At 37.0% G+C, this 18,609-nt stretch overlaps 1 protein-coding gene across 7 annotated transcripts in view; it reads right to left on the reverse strand.

Annotated features, from left to right (window-relative positions):
- Positions 1-18,609, reverse strand: part of Ipk1 (Inositol phosphate kinase 1) — a 794,094-nt gene that overhangs the window by 296,671 nt on the left and 478,814 nt on the right. Inside the window, exon 1 of one of the 7 annotated variants that reach the window (XM_081761274.1) lies at positions 15,077-15,176. The exons of the other annotated variants lie outside the window; for them this stretch is intronic. The gene's annotated coding sequence lies outside the window, so the exon portion shown is untranslated. Of the gene's footprint in view, positions 1-15,076; positions 15,177-18,609 lie in introns of those variants that run through there. 7 annotated transcript variants of the gene reach the window in all.

Here is an 18,609-nt window from a genome sequence, read left to right on the forward strand (position 1 = left end):
TAATTTTACAAGGGCGAATTAACGTCCTTTGAATCTCAGATTTCTAGTCACTCACCTTACCTAAATTAGAGAAACATTAAGCTTAATAAATCAATTTATTCTCCGTAAATCTTTTGACTTGTTATTTTTAACTCAATCGTATTTTTGAACCTGTTACCTAGACAACAGCGAGTGGACGAATTATTTCTTTGGAATTTCTTTCTTTTTTTGTTGTAAGGTAAAAATGGCAGACTCGTAAGAGTGGTGAGATAAAGAATATCGATTAGGAATATAGTTTAAATATAGACATAAAGCGATACCGATAAATAGATAACGAATAGAAAGAAAATTTTTTTTACCTTACAAGTGACGCCGATATGGAATCCGAAAGTGAAGATTACTAGATAAGTTTATTCTATATTATTGCTATTATACTTGTTTCTACAATTATCACGTGCAAAACGAATATACGATATTTTCTGTGATAAATTTAAACACGAAAATCGATAATTTTGTTCTTTGAGGTTGGCAACTCTGCTCCAGTGTCACACGTACGAAAGAAATGGAAAAGAAAACTAAGTTATTGCACATAAATTGTTTTCAATCTAAATTGGTAGAATTTTTGCGATTGAAACAGCCATTTAAGCTCGCCATACATTAAACGAAAAAGGAAATTTTCCAGTATAGTACGCTATTCGAATGGAACATAAGGGCAACGAACGTGACACGGGGACCGTATACATTATTCTGTGAGAGCCCAGGAAAACACAGCCTGCTGAATTGACAACAATGCATTTTCATTTATCGTAGGGCACATTCGACAGAGCATCAAAAACAATTTGAAGAAAGTGATGGGACTTTTCGCATGGTTATGATTTTGGTAGATTTAAGAAGTCATATCTCGGGAACCGTAAGTCGTAGAGAGATAATATTGGTATTGATTAATACCTAAGAGGATGGTGAACATTTTGGCACCAAACAGTAACCGGTGACCACTAATTATATCTGCATTTTTAGTATATATATACGGTGATAGCGAGTGACAGCTCAATATAGGTAATTCAATAGATCCCCTAAATACGCACGTACCAAATACGTAAGTGTGTTACCTATTGAACTTAATCAAACAAATTTAATATACAATTTCATATAAATTTTGAAAACAAAAAAAAATGCTTTTTAAGTTCGTTCTGGCAATACTCTTCGAGCGTTCTCAACTGGTTTATTTCTAAAGACATATTGATACAATATAGAGTGTAGGACACAACGCATAATATTAAGGAAATGTTTGCATCAAGTTATCTCAATATCCTAAGAGGGGCAAAGGGCAAAATACATTTAATATGAAGAGAGAAGGATAAATCCTTCATACATACATTGTCAGTGTATCTCACGATAGAATTAAGCGTCATTCTCCACGTGAGAGAAATAATAAATAATAAACTTGATACTTTCAGCTGATAACTAACGACAGCTGAGGTTATGTAGATCCGAAAAAGGATCAGAATGACGTTCGAACAGGAAAGATAAAAAGATAATCAATTGCTACTTGGGATTCAAATTGTGTTCATGAAAAAAAAAATCCAGCTATAAATGTAATTTAAACCAAATGCACATATTAATTAAAGATTAACGTCTACGCAAATGCATACGTAACCACCAAAAGCTCTACACTATCAATCATCATCATCATTATTATCATAGCCATTCAGCCATTTTTGGCAGATCACTTGCTGCAACTGATAAGTTTCCATGCTCCACGGTCTTCTGCTAACCTCTTCGTCTTCACATTTTTTTTTCTGTTTTGATATCGTCCATGTAGTCTCTTTCGCTCCCTTGCTCTTTCCTACCACCATACCCTCTACAACGTCTCTCATGATATAATTCCTTCTTAGTCCCAATCATTTTCTCTTCTTAATAATATTTAAAATTGTTCTTTTCTCCCCCACCATTTCTAACACCTTCACATTCGTTTTCCGCTCGACCCAGCTAATTCTCTCCATTCTTCTTCACACTCACATTTCGAAAGCTTGCAGTCGATTTTCCTTATTTTTGCGTAATGTCCATGTTTCTTTCCCATACAGAACAATACTCCACCGAAGAACTTTATGAGTCTTTCTTTCAACTCTTTATTCAAGATTCCACAAAATAGTATTTTCTTCCTCGTAAAGGCTTCTTTCACCACAAAATACTTAGCAATGTTGTATACATTTTACTGATAATCACTGAGTTCATTCACTGATAATCGTTTGGATAAAAGGCCAGAGAAGTCGTCTACGGCTGAAAATCCAAATTCTGGTTCTTTGGATTTATTTTGTTTCGTTGTTCAGTTTGTTTATATAGATATTTTATCTGACCCATGTAAAGAATGGGTATTTCAGCTAGTTGGAAAATAAAACCAACTCCTGTAAGTGAAAATAACACTATGTTCTAACGTTTTAAATCGACAAATTACAGGTGCAGTGCAACACCGATACCGGAAGTAGTGACATCTATTAGCATGACGCACATATTGAAAAGTTTGCAATTTATTATTTATTTAAAATACCACTGGGTTTCCTTTAAACGTATATCGAAAATAATTACAAAAGTTTCAGACTAATTTCCAGTTTTATCTTCACATAGGGGAACGGTAATCCTTCTGTGGTACGAGGGACGTTGGGCCTCATTCCAGGAGTTTGCAGTGGAGTTAATTTTCACACAATCATTCGTCACCATTCACCTATAGTATAGGAAAATTAGTTCGAAGTGCGGAAAAATAGTATAACAAGCTGAAAATTGGTGGATGTGTTCTTTGGATATCCCTGATTAACATAGTCAAAATCCCAAAAAATCCCACCTGGGCAACATGCCGCCATCTTGGAAAATGGCCGCCATTGATTTTTTTTTACTTAGGTTCCTTTTGAAGGCCATAACATCGGACACAAGAGAGATATTGATGTGCGGTTTGCGCGAGGTTATCGCAGACACTCCAGACTATTCACTGAAAACAACATTTAAACCTTGAATTGGAAATCTATGTAAACAAAGTATATAAAAATTACAACTGCGAAAGTTTTTCGATACATATTTTCAATACAACTCGATTTTCGCTCTTTTCCGTCCGTGTTATCAAAAAAAGTAATGAAGCAAATGTTGTAGAGCACACAAAAATACCCAAGAATATATCCTAGTTTTGTCCAAAAACTCAAGTCTGAATGGTTTAATAGAGCGCGCAGTAAACACGGCAACATGTGTAGTGCAGTATTTTTTTTTCTCCGGTTGTTATGTGCCTTTTTCATTTATATGAAAAGCAATCAAAATATTTGCACTTGAAAGTACAAAACTATATCTTCACAAATTATAAGTTCGTTAGTTTCTTACGTACCAATAAACCAAGTATGTGAGTATATTTATTTTCCCAAATATGGAAAAGAAAATTTGATAAGCTAGGTTCTTTAATAGTGCATACCTGGCAACGCGTAAATTTGGCAACAGTGTTAACACATGTTAGCGTTGTTGTATCTACAACGGTTCGAAGTTTTTGTTTGTAACTCTGTCTTTATATGCAGTTTCGACAGCGTTAAAAAAAACGACTAGTGAACAGTGTTTGGTGGGATCAGTGGTTTTGGTTTGAAAATGAGTACCAAACTGTGCTAATTTTTGTGTTGAATAGGGTTTACAATGGATATGATGGAGTGTTGTATGTGTGATATGCAAAGACCCGATATCCGAAAAGGAGGCTGTGATCGTGACTAGAGGGTTAGAAACTATTCGCTCCATAAGCTTGATTCGTGGAGATGACTTGCATAAGAGTTTAGTGGACAAAGAAAAAGTGACAGTGCATAATAAATGTAGGAAAGACTACACACGTCGAATTAAGAAAGTTACAGATAAGGGCAAGATTTTAGCATGAACCTACGTAAAAGTGTCGAAGGGATTTTTCACTGTACGACGGAAATCGAAATTCTGGAGCGGAGTTTGGTCAGACTTGACCATTGAGCAGGATTTGATGAAGAATATAAAGACGACCGGAGGTTTAACTCGTGGTTGTGATATATCCGACTCTGTTCTCGCACGCTGGATACATTCTATGCCGGCATCAATGAAGGTACTGGATACTTTGGAAGATTTCGCAGGTGTAGCTATCGCAATATCACAACAGCATGTAGAACTTGGACAAGCCTGCCAAAAAAGGGACTTAAGGCACATAGAAATATTCGCAATGTGGTTACGAACGCATTCTCCTTTTGAGAAACCTCCCGATCTTCTAGTTTCTTTGCACAGTGGTGTTATAGCAGACGAAACAGTGAACAGTGATTCAGCTTACGAGCAGGGAATTAAGACCTTAAAGAAGCTTGATGGGAAATCTTTTGCGGACATCAAGCTTCAACGGAAGGACAAGGTAGTCACTCTTGCAGCAATGACGAATGCCATGGTTGTTCGGGGTGAATTGATTCCTGTGAACCCTAACCAGCAGTTCCATCGAATGGCATGCGTTATTCGAAGTGAAGAGGAACTGGAAGGTTGTATGAACTACGAACTGGCATTGATGCCACCAGCACTCTTCGACGCAACTATGCTTAGGAAAGGCACAAAGTCAACTTAAGAGGTGTTATGGAGAAAATATGCCCTCCATCTGAAACCTTTCCTCAAACTTCAAGCTTTGTTCTAGACGAAGGAGATTTACTGCATCGAGTTCACTGGCCAAGACCAGGGACTTTCAGTGATGTATGTCGGAGCTATGTTTCATTCATCAAAGCAAATTATAAAGGACAGGTTACGATAGTTTTTGATGGTTATACGGAATGTGTACAACAAAAGCCACAGAGCGCATGCGACGAAGATCACAACTTTCGTCTTCAGAAGTGCTGGTAGAGCTGCAAACTGAAGCAAGTACTTGACAGCATCAATTTGTAGGAAATGAGGAGAACAAGGCAAGCTTCATAGCGCTTCTAGGATCACAATTAAAAGAAAATGGAATTACTGTGATCAACGCTTCGGGTGATGCTGACCGTCTCATAGTATTTACTGCTATCGAACTGGGAAAAAGTGAGGAAAACCCTGTCGTTGTGGGCACAGACACCGACTTGCTAGTACTTCTTACGGCACTTGCACCAACAAATAATAACATTCGGTTGCTTATACCGGGCTCGAAGTCGCACCCCCCAAAATTGTTCGAATCTACGAAATTGCAGCTGGCCCTGGGTGACATGTATAATCATATGCTTTTCCTTCACGCAATATCTGGCTGTGACACCACATAGGCACCTTTCAAAAGAGGAAAAATACTCGCCTTTAAGACACTGGAAGCATCTCCAAACCATCGCAAGAAAGTGGACGTTTTTAATAAGGAGAATGCAGCAGTTGATGAGATCGTGACGGCTGGTGAAGAATTTCTTGTCGCTATGTACGGTGGAAAAATTTCCGATGGGCTTAACAAAACTCGATATAAGTGCTACGTCAGGACTGTTGCTAAACAGAAAATAGGTGCAACATTCGATTTAGCAACCCTTCCTCCAACATCAGCAGCAGCGAAGCAACATTGCTTAAGAGTGTATCATCAGGTTCAGGAATGGTGTGGTGTGTCCCTTCCTCCAGTCGAATGTGGCTGGAAGAAAAACAGTAATGGTGAGTTAATACCTGTCCCTAGCACTCAACCTCCAGCTGCAGATATGCTGATGAACCTCGTAAGCTGCAATGCCACGTAGGGTGTGAAAAATATTGTGGTTGTCGGAAAGATGGACTTCGATGTTCACCATTTTGCAGCAACTGTGCAATTGAGGGATGTACAAATCAAGAGGATACTGCAGATTCAATGATCTATGAAGAAGAACATGAAGACCTGATCGATAACGAAATGCCGAACCTGATATCAACCGCAAGCAAGCAACGCGGATGCTCTAAATCCGTAGGTGCCTTCAAAAGAAAATGCTCGAAGTAAAATATATGGAAGTATTGCCCATTTGGAAGTTGTTTTGTTACATTCTTGTGCAGCAACTAACTAAGGCTAAGCAAGTGACACTGCGTTTACTGCGTGCTCTATTAAACCATTCAGACTTGAGTTTTTGGACAAAACTAGGATATATTCTTGGGTATTTTTGTGTGCTCTACAACATTTGCTTCATTACTTTTTTTGATAACACGGACGGAAAAGAGCGAAAATCGAGTTGTATTGAAAATATGTATCGAAAAACTTTCGCAGTTGTAATTTTTATATACTTTGTTTACATAGATTTCCAATTCAAGGTTTATATGTTGTTTTCAGTGAATAGTCTGGAGTGTCTGCGATAACCTCGCGCAAACCGCACATCAATATCTCTCTTGTGTCCGATGTTATGTCCTTCAAAAGGAACCTAAGTAAAAAAAAAAATCAATGGCGGCCATTTTCCAAGATGGCGGCATGTTGCCCAGGTGGGATTTTTTGGGATTTTGAATATGTTAATCAGGGGTATCCAAAGAACACATCCACCAATTTTCAGCTTGTTATACTATTTTTCCGCACTTTGCCCAATTTGGGCCTAATTTTCCTATATTACTATGGCAGTCATTTTCAACTGGCCGATGTATGACGTACGAGCACGCAGTTATCTGAAATCGAGCAGGGAGAGGCATGTGTTAGCAGAATAGAATAAGCAAATGTTGCCAGCGCACGCGTATTCATGTATCCAAAATAATGTGCAAAGCAATCGACGTTCTATTTTTCTCCTGTCACCACCGTCTCTTATCAGCGACACATTTCCTACCTGCTGCTTCTTCTCTACGTGTGACTTACTGGAAACGGAAGCCACAAATTGTGACGTTATCTAGCAGTCGGTTGGAAATAACTAGGCTACAGGGACTAACCGTAGTAGATAAATTCAATGTTTCCATATCGGCGTAACTTATTTTTCTTTCCTACAAATTCACACGATTCAAGGATGCGCCCAGCTTTGCTACAGGTGCTCCAGCTTTCCGTTCCCCACAAGATTCCAGTCTGGAACATGAAACGCAATATTTCAGTTTAACGTCCCACAATTATGCCTGTATGCCTTTTAGGCTACGGGAGACAATGATTAAGGCAAATGAATGATGGAAGAACTGGTGAAATGAGAGTGCAGGAGGAAACGGACATAATGTTGTTCACCTGGGAATCGAACCAGGAACCCCACGCACTAGAGATTCCAGTCTAGAGTAGCCCATAGAAAATAATATATATTACAATTACTTATCGTCTTTTTGGGTGTAGAATAATACCCGTTCAATACTACATAGACGTAGTGGTTGGACCTCACCAAAGTTTGGACCCGTCCAAGCAAAAACTTCTGGATGCACGCCTGGCAGAGTTACCATACATTATCGTTTTCCGAGATATGTTCTCTTCCCTAAAAGTAAAATAGGCGTCCGATGGATTTTCTCTCACAACGAAGTTGTCGGGGTTTTGTATCAATTTTAAAAATGAATAAATTAATTACTAAATCTCAGCTCTGGCAAATATTTGTATTTATCCACCACAAAGAAAAAAAAAATCACTTGGCGTAACTCTCCAATTGTGGGCCTGAGCCTGCAACAACTCCATCTGTCAGCGACTGTCTGAACTACGTCCAACCTAGAGACGAGCACGTGATCAGCGCGTTGCGTCAGCCTCTCACTACCCGGTGTACCACGAGCTTTCTTTTATTTACGTGACTCCCCAGTTTGCCTCACAACGCTAGGTGGACGCCGAAAATTGGGAAGAACCGGCCGGGAATCGAACCCGGGACCATGTGAACGTAAGTCCAACGCTTTAACCATCACAAAGGAAGTGTGTGATAGCTAAACGCAGCTCGGAAGCCGGTCATCATCTAGTATTGAGCAGGAAAGTGGATGGGAAGAAAAAGGTTCAACACAAATAAAATATCTGCAATGCATAAGCTTTAAGGGGACTAAAAATATTTAATATTTATTTAAAGTTGTGTGAATCAGTATAGAAAAAGTAAAAAAGTCCTTCGAACGATAAAAAGGATAAGTTGTCATTTTCTAAATAAATCTTAATGTCAGATGTTCTCTTTTCTACTTTATGAAATGCGATAACCTTGCATCTTAAGAATATACTTCTCAACTTTTGTCATGTATTTTTTAAACACCTTGTAATAATGCACAGCATGTTATTACTTTTTTTTTTTAAAAAAAAAAAGGTATAATTTGAACTATTCAAATTTACTTGAAGTTTGATGTCTAGCTTGAAATTCAATAAATGCTGTTTCCAGAGAAACATGGTAAATAATATTATAGGGTGTAGATTATTACATCTATCAGAATGCATTTCCAATCAGCACGAGCTCCCAGTAAGAGTGACTTCCATACACGCTTCACGAACTATAGAACTGCAGCGAAATTTGTTCAGTGAAGAAATGCATAAAGCCTTATCTTCTGTCAGTGGTGTAACTAGAAGGGGGGAAGCAAACGGAGATTGTGTACCGGGCGCCGAATTCAGGGGCGCAAAACTAGGCAAATATTTATTTTTACTATAAGGCAAGAAAGGAGTTTTAGCAAACTAAATATAATAAGAAAATACCTGAGAAACTTAACAGGACAACAACAACTCACCAACCTTAGAGTCATATCATAGAACATAAGTTAGCTTCAAAGATAACTTGATAATACCATAGAAACCTTTGCAGCCAAAAGAACCCGCGAAGTTAAATTTTAGTTCCAGCTTTTTGTTTTCGTTTAACTTACATCGATTTAAGAGATTTGCAAAATGTAAGAGTATAATACTCGAGACAACAGCTAGATTGTTTGTCATAATTAAATATTCTATTCTGAATCAAAAGACTGTTGATTCATTCAACACATATGCACATCCCGATATAATTCCAAAAACGTAACTTACAGTTATTATGATAAGAGGATAAGAATATGTGAAGCATGCTGCTCTTAGATTATTTGGCAATCAAATACTAATTAGTTTGGTATTTTATTTTGTACTAAGAATTAAATTATGTACTGCAATTTTGAAATCAAGCTTTATCACTTGACAAAATATTGGAGTAGGAGAATTGCTGTGTTATGCCGAAATGAGATATAGTCGGGGAACATTTTGGTTTGGTTAGTCAGGAGGGGGGCTAAGGCGAGTTCTTTTCCCGGGCGACAACCAGAGTAGTTGCGTCGCTGCCTTCTGCCGACGCCTCACTCGGTTTTACCCTAAAACCAAAACAGTGGCATCACAATTTAATCATCTAACTATTAAAATGCTACAACAGCAACAAAAGCGCCTGAGCTCGAAGCTATAACTTTGAATTTCAAAATCTTTGATTTACGGTTAACAAACATTTTAAAGTGTGTGTACTTTAAACAAATTATTTAAATATACCTTTTTAATATAAAGTTTATTTTTTTATTATTCTCCAAAGCCTTTGTATTTTAAGAACCCTTTTCCAAAATCAATGCAAATGAATTGTGCTGCCATCTCTGGAGTACTTTTAAACTATACGTTGTGGACATTTATATGTTTGTGGCCAATCCTTTCGACAATAAGATCTCGAAAACTACAGGCTCTAGAAAGATAAAGTTTTCACTGATCGAATGCAAATTTTATGTAGATTGTCCAGTTCTAATTGAATATTTAAAAACATGGCCATTATTTCTTTATTACATTTTTACGGGTACACTGGAAGTGTTGAAATTAGAAAAAAAAAACTAAAGCATCATATCCTACGCATTATACATCCTACCATTTCTCCAGTTTAAGTTGAATTCGTATTGTTTGGAGTGTTTTGTCCAATGAACACCATGTATCACTGACATAATAATTAATTGTGTGTGTAATGTATTTGCTTATTACATACTGCATGCAAGAAGAAAGAAAACACTGATAATACAAGAATTAAAAACTCCAACCCGAAGTAGGCTCAATCTTGCAAACGGTGTGAGATAATGAAAAAGTAATCGAAAAAATCTCCTCTTTATAGTATCTCTTGCCAATTTTTATCAAAACGTCCTTCACTTGTGTCTATAAAGGAACATGTACAGATGTTGTGAGGAAAAAGAAGGGGGATTAATGCTTATATGTGAATGATGCGCTGTGTAGAGAACTCAGGTTCAGCTAGTTTACTAAAAAATTTAGTATGGTGATTCCCTGTAGAACTTGAAAAAGAGTTTACCTGTAATTCATGATAAGAGAATTTTTATTCAACATTTCTAATTCATGAAGAGAGTATATTTTAAAAAAAATACTTACTAAGTACCGTCTAGTATACACTTCCAACTCCACACGAAACTATTTTCCAACTGTCTCCTGAGGTCTGTTTCATTGTAAAAACTACATTCAGCCCCCTCATTTCGGAACTAGTTTCTTCGAAGACAATATCACGTTAAATAAGTGGAAATTGATTGCTTATTTCCTTCGACATGAATCAAAGAGGAAATCGAAGGCGGACCCGGATCCGTAAACAGGAAAAATCAGCAATATTAGACATGCATGCAACAGCGTCTCTTCTGTCAACAATATTGAAACGTGGATTTTGAAACAGGTTTCCAACTTCGATTATTTCCACGTATTGTACTGCGGGAATATACCACTGAGCTATAAATGAAATCCGCCAAAAAGTTCTGACGGACTCGACATTACTGGCGTCATAACTTTCAGCATATTTTCAGAGGGCCTCACAAATTTGGTGCCACTGTCAAAAAAATACTCTGGACATTCCGGTGACATAAGAAACTCAATCTAAAATGAGGCACCTATCTTTAGCCGTTTAGAGCTATTTTGGGGATTTTGGGTAGTCCTAGGGAAGTGTTTATAGAAAACTACCTGCTACTCCCTCTGGGTCTCGGTCACCAGAATCGAAAATCAGAATTTGCTGTTTTTCATCATTCTCGAGTCTATAATGTAACAGAAGGACGGACACATATATATAGGGATTTAATACAGTAATTTCATTAAATTGGTATCTATATATATAAAAGAGAACGTACAAATCCTTTGTCCGCTCATCACGCTAATACGGCTGAACCAATTTCTTTTATTTTTGGGGGGTTATTAGGATTTGGACCCTAGATGGTTTTTATCATATCACTTTAATTTTCAATTACCAGTGTCTTGAGATAATTGACCATTCAGGTGTCCATTACGTATAAATCTTTTGTTAGTTCATCATAGGTATAAAAATAAACGTATTTATATGCAACCCGCATGACCGTGTCACTCGGCGGGTTAACATACATGACAGGCGTTATAATGGTTTTTATCATATCACTTGAAAGCGAAAAAGTAAAAATTATCTAAGTAACAAAGTTTATTGCGTTCGGGGGTGACCGCAGCGAAGCGGGGCGGGTTAACATAAATGACAGGCGATATAATGTTAACATTTACTGCAATCTTCTATGGTTTTTATCATATCACTTGAAAGCGAAAAAGTAAAAATTATCTAAGTAACAAAGTTTATTGCGTTCCGGGGTGACCGCAGCGAAGCGGGGTGAACGCTGCTAGTCAGCCTATAAATCTACAATATTTCTATTTAATCAGTATCATTAGTAGGCTCCGGATTCTTAGGTTCGAACCTATTTTATTCCTGTACAGTGAATGCAAAAAATTCGTGTTTTCTTTACATTTCAAGTTGCTATAAGTAGAACTATATTAGTTTTATAGGACCTAAAATGTCCTAATTGGGGGGTTAGGACCTAAAAAATCCTAAATTAGCTTTTAGAACCTATAACGTCCTAAAAGATTCTTTATAGTTATTTTTAACTTCAAAAATACTTTCAAACACGTATTCAATCGTCAACGACATAATTTCATCTGTAAAGAAGGTTTTCTTGAAAGCTTCTAACAGAGTGGCTACCTTCAAGGATATGCTTCAAAACACACCACTGCCACCACAGCCCGTTGTGTCCCGTTGGGGAACGTGGCTCTCAGCAGCACTGTACTATGCAGATAATTTTGAAAGCATTGTTCAGGTCATCGATTCGCTCGACGAGATTGAAGCCGCTTCAATCACGTCTGCAAAAGAAGCACTGAAGTCACAGTTTGCTGTACAACAACTAATTTACATTAAAGTCAACTTTTCTCATCTGCCTCAAGCCATCACTGAATTGGAGAAGAAGTCTCTTCCACTAACAGAAGCTCTTCAAATTCTTCAAGAAGTGAAAGAGAAAAAAGTACCTGGGGAAGTTGGAACAAAAATTGCGGACAAGTTGGAGGCGGTTTTGAAACGCAGTCCTGATTTCACAGAGATACAACTAGTGGGCCAAATTCTTCGTGGAGACAATGTCCAAGAAAATTTGCTATGGAATCCCGAGGAATTAACCAGTATGAAATATGCGCCTCTTACATCGTGTGATGTGGAACGCAGTTTTTCTGCATTCAAGAAAATTTTGTCAGACGACAGGAAAAAGTTCACAACAGAAAATCTTGCCAAATATTTTGTTAATCAGTGCCATTACAGAGAGTGAAGTGACCACTTTTTGAGCTATAGAAAACATTAAAAGTGCCGGAAAAACAATATTTGAAATTTCGTAGTTCCTCAGTGTATCGTTAGAAGAGTGAAGTGATATTTGTGGGGTTCTATAAAATTTCAAATATAAGAAAACTGGCAAAAACTACTACTACTACTATAGTACGACAGGCCATATATATGTTAAAGTATATTTCAGCTATCAAAAAAAGTCCAAGGTAAGAAGAGTTTTATTATTTTTATTACGCAGAAGACTAGTTGGCATAAAGCTTACTAAATTAAGGTTACCATTTAAGTATGAAATAGATAACAAAGTGTTTAAAGTGTAGTAATATTCCGTTTTCAGTAATATAACGCTAAAAATCCTAAACCGTGTTTTTAAAAACCTATAAAATCCTAAAATGCACATTTTAAAATCCTAATTTGAATTTTTTGGGACCTAAAAATCCGAAGCCTAATCATTAGTCTCTACTGAAGCTCCAATAATGAGTAGATGTTCTTTATTACGGACGTCAAAATTAATTGCGAGATTGATTCTCGGCAATTGATGTCAATTTGGTTAACAAGAGGAGACTTCTCCAAGTACGTGTGTTTTCTTGAGAGGTAGTGGTTCTTATTAAGGCAAGAACCGAAGTAGTTGTGGAGATTAATTGATATTTCATTAAGTCCTCTATCAAGTTCAACTCAGCAAACAGGCAACATAATAAGAAAAATAGCCACCAAAATTATCTAAAGATTGGGATCCACCATCTCTCCCCGAATCTATTTCATAGGCAGAAAACAAAAGTAAATTAAGGTAGAAGGCACATACTTCACTGCATTATCTGATAATGGGGAATTTTTGATTGAATGGGTGTAATAGGATGAAACACATCTGTCACCAGCTACCTCAAAGTAGTGTACGATACTCAGTCATCAATTGTGACAAGAATGGTACAAATTCTTGGTTCTCATGAATTCTCTGGCAAGATTTCAAGCTACAAATCTCAACTATCTCTTAATACTCACTCCTACGAAGCACAAATATAAGAAAGCAAGACGTCATTTTGTTGTTGTCAGGTGCCTTCTAACCTTAAGTTTAGAGGAAAGGGGGAGTTCTAAACCTGATGAGCCGAATAGATACAAATATACTCCGAACTCCTTGAAGACTTCCCCAAACACTTCACTTCACCCTCTAAGACGCAATAGTGTGATTAAATTCCTAGATGTGCACTTCTTCACACCTTACAAATATCTTCAAACTACTATGCATCACAAATATGGCATTACTCTTTGCTTCTGACCACGAGATACGGAATTACCAACTTCATGAAACTTGACACTTGCACATTTCAAATTTGCGTTAGACACTTTTAGAATAATTAAGTACGAACAAGCGGGATGCTTTATTAAAAAAAAAAAAAAAAAGTCAAATGTCTGCAAAGAAACTACATTTCTAGTTTTATGTCCAGCATTTATGCCTTGTAAGCTAAAAGACACGACTGATTAATTAAAGTGAATGATTACGAGATAATTGGTGGGATGAGGAAGTGGGAGAACCCCGAGAAAACTCATGAACACGATATTCATGACATGCAGTCGAACCACAGACTCCTTGCAGCAGAGGTGAACTATTGAACCACCACATCGCGCCCCTACTAAACGTCTTTAAAGTTTTGTTTTGACAGTAAAAATGAAATGAAATCTTTGAGCTTTACGTCCCACAGTTATGCCGGTTAGGCTAAAGAAGACGGTGATTATGAGAAATGAATGAAATGGTGGAATGAATTAAGTGGGAGGAACGGGAGAACCCCGAGAAAACCCACGATCACGGTGTTTGTCCACCACAAGGTCAACACGGCGCGAGCTGGGATCGAACCAGGGGCCCCACCGGAGGTGAACACTCTACCACTGAGCCACCGTGCTTTCCTTTGTTTTGACAGTGCTGAGGGTAACTGCAAACCTAACAGAATTGACAAAATGTGAATTTAAGAGATGCATTCGTTGTAACCGTTCTGTACCGGCCATTGTGCGCTTTCATTACATGTTTGACATCTTTGATAATTATTAAGTATGACGTCCCATGGTTATGTCGGCTAGGCTAAATGAAACGGTGATGATGAGAAATGAATGAAATGGTGAAATGAACAAAGTGGGAGGAAATGGGAGAACTCCGAGATAACCCACGTACACAGTGTTTGTGCACTACAAAACTCACTTGGCGCGGGCTGGGATCAAACCAAGGACCCCCATGCACCAGGTGTGAACGCTCTGAGCCACCGCGGCCCCTTATAAAATTCCGAGTTTGTAGCAACAATTTATGTACGTCAAAACTAGGAAGGTTACATCTTTCTGTTTATAATAAACAAATATCATATATTTTACACACGATAAACTTATCAAATTTAGTAGGGCAATGCAATAAACACAAACCCGAGATAGTGACTAAAGTCTAGTTTTCAAATGCTGGCTTACTGCTCTTTAACCAGCAGAGCAAAAACAAAATAGAATCATGTTAAGGCAAGTAGATTTTTTTAAAAAACGCCCAATGCAATGGTTCCTACTTCAGTGCCATGAGGAAAGGTCGCAACCTCCTCGATAGATTAACAAAAAAAACTTCAAAGATAGAAGTTCACATCGGCTAATAACGCGAAGCACATACGAAATACAGCAATCGACACAGAAGGCTAAACATACATATTTATATAATATACAGTACTTACGTATGCGTGTGTGTGTACGTGACAACGAGACTGAGTTCATGTGAAATATACAAAAGAGAAAGTAGAGGTCTACAAATGGCGATTGACCCTGTATCAGTCTCCTCTACAAGAAAAAAAAAAAAAAATCAGCAGGTCAATACAAAATTTTAATTTGTTTTCATGCATTCGGTATACTATTATGCAAAGCGAAGGGACTTTTTTCTTACTGAATACAAATTGTCTCCATATTGTTTTAAATCGCATTTTTTTAAAAATAAATAACTGAAATATCAACAAAAAAGGATTCAAATTACAGCCACGCAGAGGACAAATGATACCAACAATTTAACAGAAAATATTTCAGGTTTTGTAACCAACACACTTGAAATAGCAGATGATTCTCGAAAGGAAGAAAAAACTGTGAGACTTAACGGAAAATTTAAGTCTCAAAAGTATTATAGCCTAGGAATAGCCGTTAAGATGACAACAGGAAGCTCTATGGTGATAATCTTTGATCCATAATCTAGTTAAGGTAACTGTCTCTGCACTGAACTGTTGGAAATCATTACATTTTTTTAATTACATAAAAGAGGTCCTCAAAAAGAAATGAAGGCAAATGAGTGGTAGGAACTAACGTATTTAAAAACAAAGTGTTCGCAATGGATAAAATCGTACTCGTTCTTTTACTATTATTGGAAGAAGGTATCATTTTCTTGAACTTACAGGGGGTCGTAGAGAATCAGTAGTAGTGCGTTCATCTCTGGTGCATGGGGTCCTTGGATCGATCTCAGCTCACGCCAAGTGAGTGTTGTGGTGGACAAATACCGTGTATGTGGTTTCCTAGAGGTTCTCCCGTTTCCTCCCACTTTCTTGATTCCACCATTGCATTCATTTCTCATCACTACCATCTCCTTTAGCCTAGCCGGCATAACAGTGCGACGTAAAACTTAAAGATTTTATTTCCTTGAACTTACAGGATATATCAATGGGGCGTTTAGTTAAAAAAATTTTGCTTTTCTAACTTAACGTCCTACTATTATGAACCAAGGCTAAGGGAGAATTAACAATCTTGTTTTATAGGACCATTTCTTATGATATAACTAACTAAAACTAACTCTACGGCCTATGGGGCCTGGAGCTTCAATACAGACTTCATAAAAGCTCTCCAATGATTTCTATCCTTAGCCAACTGGATTCAGTTTCTACTTTGTATTCCTGTTTCTGTGATATCCCTCTTAATACTGTCCTCCCATCTACGCCTACGTCTTCCTAATGATTGTTTGCAGTTGGATTAAAACCTTGAAAGCCTTCCTACTTTCTTCCATTCTGGCCACATGACCTGAACACCTCAACTGTCTACATTTGATGATCCTAACAATGTTTGACAAACGGTATAAATTATGTAGTTCTTCGTTATGCAGATTCCGCCATTCCACATACAACGATATTGTATCTCTCTTTTGTGAATTTCTTCTATATTTATATCTGGGTTTTGAGCAACGGTGCATAAAAGTATACAATATGTTGTGTAGAAGAAGAAGAAAAAATAATATAATGATGTTGATTCTGAATAGAAAGAAATAAGATTTAATCTTAGTAGCTGAAGATATATATGTTGATTTTATGTGTATAACGAACTATCGTAGTTACCGCACAACAGATAGTCGTTTATTTAAATGTTGCTACGACAATCGCCAAAAAAGAAAAGTATTATTAATGAAGTTAAGTGAAAAGGAATAAAAGGTAATAATCACACGACGTGTCTTATTCAATGCAATTTGATCGTGTTGATATAGCTAAAAATTACGCAAACTGTGGGCTGGAATGTAACATAAATATAACGTTACAAACATTCCCGTTCCTCTTGTGTTCGAATATTCGTCTCAGGATCTTGTTCTCAAATACTTTCAGTCTATGTTCTTCCCTCAGAGTAAGCGACCATGTTTCGCAACCATACAGAACAACAGACATGATTATCGTTTTGGATATTTTAAGCTTCAAATTCCTCGACAGAATTCGCGACAACAAGAGAATTTGAGCTGAATAATAACACGAATTCCCTGCTTTTAGACGACATTTAATTTCATCGTGAATATGGTTTTCGTCTGTTAATATTGATCTTAGATATTTGAAAGTATCCACTTTATCAAAAGTATTTTTTGATATTTTAACAAAACATTTTATCAAAAGTACTATTTGATATAATTTATCGTATTACGTTCCCGACGAACTTCCATGCATTTAGTTTCCTCTGCATTTACTTTTAAACCCATGTATCTACGAGCGTTTAATAAGACCTCTGCATTTCTTTACTGTTCTCCTATCATCCTCTATTAAACTCATACCGTCAGCATACGCCATAACTTTGTGAATATCATTCAGCTCTAGGCCCTGGTTGCTATCTTTGATTTTCCTTATAGCGTACTCCAGGACAGAGTTGAATAGTAATGTCGACAACGCATCTCTTTGTTTTCTTCTAGTATTGATCACATAAACAGTTTTAGTACTGTGATTGAAACTTCGATAACTAAAGAAAAGCTAAAGATATATGGTTCCCGAGAAAACTAAAAAAACGGACGTGAAATGGAACTCACGATTGAGTGCCTGAGCAATCACTACCATAGTGGCTTCTCTCACTACTCTAGTTGCTGTACATTATGCGAAACCTTGGTCTATGATCTTATCTAGCAATAGCAAATGCTGCATATCCCTCCACGAAACAAAACTAGTTGAAAAAAGTAATACTCATCTTACAGAAGTAGTATTGATTAAGGAAGTTGTTTGAAACAGGTCAAGTCCGTGCCACACCACACACGATGACAAAACAATAGCCACTATGGAGAAACCTTCAATTTTGAATGAAATCAGCAGCTGAGTCAAAACTTTCTAAAGCATTGACTTTTCGAAACAAAGCCCTAAGGACTGTGATATACAAGGGACGTAGTTAAGTGGGACTGCGACCATAATTTATGCTTTCAATTACTAAAAATAAATAACAACAAATAATTACATAACAAGGACTAATTAATGTCCTTTGTTCTCCTGAGACGCGTTGTATCAAGCAAGGTGACTCGAACAACCATTGTGGAACAAGCTGTTTCCGGTATATATTTTATTTACATTCTCATTATGCTGCATACAAATGAAACTTATTTTTAAGATTTATGTGAAACCCATATGGGTAAATACAACGAGTTTTGTGTGTTTGAAAATTGTAATAGTCTTTATTGGCTCAGTTGTGTCTTTAATGTTACATTAAGTATTTCTCTTAGTCAACTATAATGTTAAGACTGAGGAAGAAAGTTTTGTCAGCGATAAAAAAAATCATTGATTGGATTTCAATATGCCCAAATAGAAATTACTCAATTAAGATTAAACATGTGGTTTCGTTTCGTTGAAAGTTATACGAACAACAATTTTAGGAATGATCCAAAAAATGCATCCTAAGATTGAGATATTGACAAATAATTATTTTTTATGTCAGGGGCCACAAAATTTTTGAACGGCCCGTAAATCGAGTTTTCCTATTTTCTACGGAATAAGCACATGATACT

Source organism: Thermobia domestica, chromosome 6 (genome assembly GCF_964235325.1).
Source record: "Thermobia domestica chromosome 6, izTheDome1.hap1.1, whole genome shotgun sequence".
Taxonomy (NCBI): domain Eukaryota; kingdom Metazoa; phylum Arthropoda; class Insecta; order Zygentoma; family Lepismatidae; genus Thermobia; species Thermobia domestica.